The sequence below is a fragment of the Peromyscus leucopus genome, chromosome 6 (assembly GCF_004664715.2).
Source record: "Peromyscus leucopus breed LL Stock chromosome 6, UCI_PerLeu_2.1, whole genome shotgun sequence".
Classification (NCBI taxonomy): domain Eukaryota; kingdom Metazoa; phylum Chordata; class Mammalia; order Rodentia; family Cricetidae; genus Peromyscus; species Peromyscus leucopus.
This window is the reverse complement of record NC_051068.1, coordinates 15,888,374-15,896,328: the sequence shown is the minus strand read 5'-3', so window position 1 is coordinate 15,896,328 and position 7,955 is coordinate 15,888,374. Positions and strand designations below refer to the sequence as shown.

At 44.5% G+C, this 7,955-nt stretch overlaps 1 pseudogene; it reads right to left on the bottom strand.

The window, feature by feature from the left end:
- Positions 1-2,597: 2,597 nt before the first annotated feature.
- LOC114684069 lies at positions 2,598-7,184 on the bottom strand (annotated as a pseudogene).
- Between the last annotated feature and the right edge of the window lie 771 nt (positions 7,185-7,955).

The following is a 7,955-nucleotide window of genomic DNA, read 5'->3' as shown; positions in this document are numbered from 1 at the left end:
AAAAAATTACTCACAAATTCTTTATATTAATGTCAGCCTGTTCAGTTGCAAAGAAAGTTTTGTTGTTTTTACAGAGATAATTATGCTGTGTTCATAGCATCATGCTCATGTCATACAATGTAATACTTCATACACACCCTCCTGACAGTGTGCATTATCAGTCTACTGGCTGGGATCAGTTTCCTGATGGGATATAGTTACATTTCCCATTGCTGAATTCAGCACCTCACCACCCCAGCAATGTGATATCCCTCCTCAACACATACTTTTTTCCCCCTTTCTTCCATGTATAAACATGCCAATCAAATTGGACTTGCCAATCTCTCAGCTTTCTATGTTAAATATCTAGGACAGTGATAGTCTCCATGCTTAACCAATTAATCTTTTCAAACACTAATGAGAACTGCATGGGACATAGAATACTAAGTAGATATCAAAATTGTTAACTTTGGAGCTGGAGAGATGGCTCAGTGGTTAAGAGCACTGGCTGTTTTAGCAGAGGTCATTGATTCAGTTCCCAGAACCACACTGTGGTTCACAAATATCTGCAACTCGAGCTCCAGGGATCTAGTGCCCTCTTTTGTAAGAGCTAGTCATGCATGCAGTACATAGACATGCATGCAGGTAAAAAGTTCACATACACAAAGTAAAAATAAAAAAATCTTATAAAAAGGCTTATTTCTGAAAAATGAATGTCTAGGGAAACTCATGCTGGAGTCCCCTTCCAGCTGCAAGAGCTGTCTCTCTGCTTCCCAGGGAAGTCTGCTGCCTTGCCCTTCAACAAAGGAGGGCCTGGTTTCCACCCTTGTTGAGAGTTTGCAACTTTGCTGTCTGTGTCTTGATAGAGTTTAAACTCTCCTCCTACCTCATTTCAGAATCATAGAGGGAGACATTCAATTTTATTTTAATAGTTATAGAAGTAATGAGCACCAAAGTGACCTGTGACTTGCTGCAAAGGCAGGCCCTGGTCTCATCCTCGAGTCTGACTCAGTGATGTACTGGCCTACAGTTACAAACTATAAATCCCTCCCCAGGTAATACAGCCACACACTGACACTGGCTCCTCTCTATTCTCGGTGAAGAACCACTGCGAACATGACCATTACTGAACACTCAAGATCTCCATTTTAAAGAGAAAACCCTGACTGTGACCTCTAACACACACACACACACACACATACACACACACACTTCCTCACTGAAATGTCTTATCCTGTGAGTCGCTCTGGCTTTTTTAGTATGATCTATAAAAGAGCAGCCTCCACCTGCAGTCTTTGGTGACATGTATCTTTCTGGAAGGAATTGTCATGAGCCTGACAATCAGTTAAATGGTTTGTTTAGAGACATGAAACAAGAAATATTTAAACTCTGAACAAAACCCAAAATTGACTCTGAATAGAAGTTATCATAAACACTTGGGACTAGGAATATTTCAGAGTTTGTACTTTTTTCATAATTTAGAATATTTTATACATGCATACACAAACACACACATACACACGAGACAGTTAGGGGAAAGGGAAAGTCTAACTGTAAAATTCATGTTTCATTTCTACCTTAGGTGGATATACGGAAGGCTATTTTACGGTATTCTACATATGGGACACATTTCCTTTTATGGCATCATGTTGGTCTTCAAAATTTTGGATTTTGTATCAGGGTGCTCAACACAGGGGTCACTGATGTGTGCCATTATGGGAAACACTGAGGGCAACCGGGCAGGTTAAAAATAGACACAGAGCTAGAGGGATGACTCAGTGCCTAAGAGCATACATTGTTCTTCTGTAGGACCTGAGTTCAGATCCCAGCAACTTGGGCAGCTCACAAGCTCTGGGGGATCTGACAGTCTCTTCTAGCCTTGTGGGTGCCTACACACACACACACACACACACACACACAGAGAGAGAGAGAGAGAGAGAGAGAGAGAGAGAGAGAGAGAGAGAGAGAAAGAATTTTTAAAAATGAATTTTTCTTTAGAAACATCTGTCTTGATCAAATGATCATCTCTGTATCTTAGAAACAATTCTGAGAACACTTACATCATAAGGTAAGGCCTCACTCATCCTTCCTGTGTACACTTATGCTAATCTTCCATAAATTCAATGAAGTTTAAGGGAAGCTCATTTTGAGAGAAGACACAGGAAATCATTTCTCGTCAGATGTGCATGTGTTTGTAAAAGGGGGTTAAAAGTTAACAAGCTACTGTCCATGGCAGCTCGGGAAAGCTTCACCTGAGCAATCGATTCTTTCTCCAGATGAGCTTGATACCCACAAGCGATGGTCTTTTGATCCTGCATAAAAAGCAACATCATCATTATTTTTAATATTTAAGTATCACACATCAATATATCCATTTTCAATGTGAATGTCTCACCTTTAGAAACACTTTGAAAAATATCACTATAATATTTGGAAAGTCTATTGAGGGGTTCAGAACATGCATTGCTTGGAGACAGCTAGTCATGCTTATTAAGAGGACTCTGCTGCGTCTGGTAGCCCACACCTTTAATCCCAGCACTTGGGAGGCAGAGGCAGGTGGATCTCTGTGGGTTCAAGGCCAGCCTGCTCTACAGAACCTGTCTCTAAACAAAAGAAAGTTCAACTTTAGGTAAATTCTGACTTCACTTTTGAGCCCTGTGCTCCTGGCTATCACATGCAGTGAGTTCTTATACTCACAGGCCATGGCTGGAGATCACTCAGCCCCTTTTCTAGTTTCTCAATATCTGGAAACTGTGGCTCCATCAGCATCAGCCACGAGGATCTTCTCTCCTGGAGAACTGATTACAGCCTGTATTCACAAATTCCAGGAGAAAGAGAGTTGCTCAGAACTAAGTTCAAACTTGATGGCATTTCAGTTCATTCTGTTTTAAGGCACCCAAGAGTGAAGTATTAGGAATAATATGGCAGAAGGAGGCCAAAGTTCACAACTAAGCAGGTAGGAAGTCCCCACATGTATCTACTGTCCATTTCATTGTTGCAAAAAGTTTCAGACTCCTCCTCCTAATACCCTGGAAAGTATCAAGTCTGAATACAGTCAACTTGGAGGAAGAAAGGAATCCTCAGCACTAACACAGAAAGCAGGACACACATCACACCATCTATGTATCCCATGTTAGTAAGTCACAGTGCTCATGTGACTCAAGGCAACTTGAGCAATAAAGGAAAGAGCCTGTTCCCAAACAGAAATAACATATGCTCTGGGTGTGGCTCTGTGCATCTGTAATGCCCACTCAGGAGGTGGAAGCAGAGGATTTCCAGTCTGAGGCCTCATATTCTTGAGAACTGCACAGTGAAACATGAGTTTTCTTTATAATGGTGCCTTAAGTGTTTTAAATGAGTTACTGAACAGGGCAAAGGTGGTGTCACTAACTTCAGGTCCAACACTGTCCGTTACTGTCCTTGGGGCAAGTGACACTTGGTAAAATCAGTTTGGTCCTTAGTACAAACCATAACTACACATGCATATGTTTACAAGGACATTAATTTCCGTGTGTGCCGGAGTGATCCAGTGGAAATGACTCATCCACATCTGCACAGACTCTCATCCACATCTGCACAGACTCTCATCATCGACCCTTGGCGAGGGCTGGGCCCTCCTCAGGATGCCTCCATCTCCCTCAGACCCAGCTTGACTGCCTGTGGCATCTGCCCTGCATCCTCCCCTCCTCTGTCTTCTCACCCCCACTGTGCAAACAAACCAAACCCACACAACACTACCCTGGAGGAGGACTGATGCCTCTTCTCAAGTCTTACTCTGCGTTAAGTCTAAAGACAACCAGGAAAGAAAAACTGAAAATGAAGAAAACTACCCTTACTCTCTCTAGGAACTGGAACAGCCTGTGGCATTTCCTGGCCCCTGAGATACAACAAGTGATCAGGAGGAGGGTTTGGAAAGTACTTTATAGGGGCAAAGCAGACAGCAGCACCTTTCCCCTTCTGTATGGGATGTGGAGGTGACAGAAATGCTCCCAGAGTCACTTTGTGTTCAAGAGGAAACGGAAGTGAAAGGTGAGAGCCAGGGCCTCTGTTGACAACCGGGAGAGCTGAGGAGAGTCTGTGTTGTTGGCTCCAGGCTTCTTTTCGGGGAAACTATAAACCACTAAGTCATCTAAGGATGTTGCCTGGATTTCCTTTCACAAACACTGGATCTCTGTCCATTTTTCAGTTTAACTCGTTTTCTACCTGACAAGCCTTGGCCAAAAACAACCTACGCTGGCTTAGACTTTTAGGCTCCTCATGGGAGCCTCTCCTCTGTCTACTTCAAACAGTGCTATTGATACTAGGCATTATAGGCTGAAAGGAGGTGATCAGAATACCTTATATTTTAAACAAAAATGAGAATTATTACCATCCTCACAGCACCACCTTTCCCACGATTCTGCACCAGCGTTATCACTCATACTTGGTCACTTCTGTATTTCTGGCAGTATTTTAAAGTGACCTGTTGGTGACATAAAGGTCAGATTACAGTTAGCTTGGACAACTGATGTCATGAATATGAGTTATCCTGATGTGATCAGAACATGTTATATGCATGTACTGAAATGTCACATTGTGCCCCATACACATGTACAATTACCATCTGTCAGTCAATATACACATAATCAATATAAACAGAAAAGTACACATAATCACTATAAACAGAAAGGTAAGCAATAACTCAGATTCCACAAGTCAAACAGACTCCAGGTTTTTCACTCAGCACAGATACCACCAAGGCAGCTCACCCTTCTTGTGACAGATTGGCCTTGGCATTGCAATGGGGGATTGTGTTGAGTGTTAACTGACATTGGAAGACACAGCCCACTGTGGGTGGCACCATTCTCTAGGCCTGAACACTGTATGACTGAAGGAAGTCAGCAGGCAGGCAGTGTGGGTGCACCTGTTCCTCTCTGCTCTCGACTGTGGATGTGATGTGACCATCTGACTCATGCTTCTGCCTCAGTGACTTCTTGGCAGTGATGAACCCCTTCTCCCTGAAGTTGTTTCTTTGGTCAGGGCATTTTATGAACAACAGAAGTAAAAATGGGACAGGAAGTAATGAGCACAGCTTTGGGTTCCTCCAGCAAGTGGAAATGACCACATGTCCTAAATGACCCCAAATTTCCTATCAACCAGACATTGGAAAAGCACACACATTTACCTTTGAAGTCTGGTCTCCACTGCCATCAACTACTATCACCTCGGAAGTGAGGGTAGGGTCTTATTTCTTCAAGAAGCAAAAAAAAAACAACCATCAAAATTTGGCAAAATTATGATAGATATTAATAAAGATATAACAGTATTCTTATATCGTCTTTAACATGTGTATTATGTGTACATGTGTATGTGGGGGGGGATGATCATGGTGCACATATGAGGTCAGAGGACAACTTGTGGGGGTCAGCTCTCTCCTACCATGTGAGTCACAGGGATCAGACTCAGATGGTCAGGCTTGACAGCAGGGGTCTTACCCAGTGAGCCACCTTGCCAGCCTGTAAAACTGTGATTTAAAAAACATTTTTCTCTCTAATTTATTTTTAATAGTGTGTGTGTGTGTGTGTGTGTGTGTGTGTGTGTGCATACTCACACACATGGGCTTGCACATGAATGGAGATTAGAGGACAACTTGCAGGAACTGGTTCTCTCCTTCCACTGTGGGGTCTCGGGATGAACACAGGTCATCCATCTTGGACAGCAAGCACTTTCACTTGCTAAGACATCTTCCTAGTCCTAAAAAAGTTTTAATTTAAGCAACAGGCTTTCTAGTGTTACTAGGGACAAATATAGACAGTAGTAACAAACCACATGAAATACAAAAGGCTCAGAAGGAACAGGACAGATGATGGGTAGACATCTGCCCCATAACACACGAGTTGAGGCAGCACGCATCTGTGATGCTAAGGCAGACTGGAAAGGAGAGCCATGTATGAGAAAGAAGTCCCTGAGGTCTAGGGCAGAGGGAGATTCAACATGTGCGCCAATCCTCAGCCTTACAGGAGGAGCCCAGTTCAATTCTGCTTTATCTTATACAAGTTCAAGTCTGCAATAGTCCTGAAAAGTCAAGAAATCTGTCTTAAAACCCAAAGCAAAGCAAAGCAATGTAAGGAATGTCCAAGACAGAGATAGAAAGAGATGAGGTATAAAGCTCACTCCATCTTTAACTATGGCAAGACAACTCCAAAGAGAGATATCAGTTGCTGTGCTTCTGAATATAAAAAGTGCAAGCATTTAAAAAATAGACATCTGTTAGGGCTGGATATACAGCCCCTGTAGCATGCCTGCCTAGGACGTTTGAGTGCCTGTGTGCATGTTTAGATGTAAATAAGCCCAATATTGGGATTGTTTCTGAGGGAAGGTTGTACTTAAATATTTTATTTTTGTGTGATTAGTTTATAATTAAAAATTTTAAGGCTATAACTTTGTATCACTTAATAGATGTGATTTCATTTGAAAACAAAGTTCTATAGACTATGTTATAAAGACTTCAGTGGATCTCTATCCATGAATATATGCACGTACATACACCTCTTTTTAAAGACATCACAGAAGTGAGCCTGCACACATTCACTGGCACACAATTTATAATATATGACCAGGCAAGAATTAGGAGGTGGGGGAGGGAACTTGAGAGAAATGCCAGCTTCCTGGTTTGTCTGCCTCTGGAGGTAGCACAGTGCTCCTAGCTCCGGGTCTACAATTGGTGACCTGCTTTAGTTTTAACTGGAGGTGTGACATTGAAAGAGAAGTGTGATACCTGTCTCTTTTCTAGGTAGTTCAGGGCTTCACCCACTGTCACAGGCACCAAAGGGAAAAGATAATTTAGAGATTGCTTTTGAAAACGAGTTAGCTAGCCCAGCATACTCCATTCACACAGGGAAGGTGTGCCTGTCATCTACCAAGACCCTCTGGGATGTCACTCAGGCCACCCAGAATGTCCCTTGTTCTCATCCTAGGACTTCTCTAGAAAACCTCAATCCTGCCATCTCACTTTCCCTCTTCCCAATCCCAGCTGCCAACCATGCACTCCCTCAGTGAGGGCAAACAGTGTATGATTCCTTTTCTCCCCTAATTACCAACTAGGGAGGGAACTCAAGCAGAAGTTCAAGGCACGACAACAGACAGTTGTTTGGTGGGTGAGTCCCAGATGCTGGGTAAAGTTTCCATCTGGCCTTTGGCGTTGAAGAAGAATTTCTCTTCTTCATGCTGGTGACATGGTGGCATTTGTGTAGCAGTTATAAATGCAGCGACAGGAACCTAAAGGCAGACATGGAACACAGGTTACACTGACCTCTTTTAATATTTACTGTGCTGATATTATATAATATTAATATTATTGTGCTGATACCTTAATGTTTGCGGGGCATGGCGGCAGACAGTGCCATGCCTTGCACCACCACCAGCTGCATCCTGGCGAACCTGGAATCGCCCAGCCTACGCAAGAGGCCTTGCTGGCCCATTGCCGCCGCCCTCAGCGCCAGGGCAGGTACCCGATGCCACCCGCAGCACCTGTGGCTCCACAAAGGATCTGAGGGCAGGTCCCCCAGTGCCGCCCTGGGCATCTGAGAACTGACAGCGCCACCAGCCTCACACCCATGCTATCTAATGATGCCTGGAGACAGGGACTGTTCCCGTCTCCCCGTTTATTTCGCACGTGTGTATGTGTGTGTGCACGTGCGCACAGGCCCGTGGGGGCCGGGGCGTGGGACCCCGGAGGCTGGCGACACAGGCGGTTGTCAGCCCTACCGACCTGGCCGTCCCCAACAGGCCTGGTCCTGGGCAGGTGCTCGTGGGTCGCTCGGGCTTGCCGGAGCTGGTGTTCACGCTGCCCACCCGGGAACACGGCAGCCTCCACGGGAGGAGGTGCTTCTCGAACCCAGGACTCCTCCAAGTCTCAGGGCTGGAGCAACGCCTGCAGAGGGAAGGGAGGGCGCAGGCGCCGAGGGCTGCGCAGGCGCGGCGCGGGCGGGAGGATG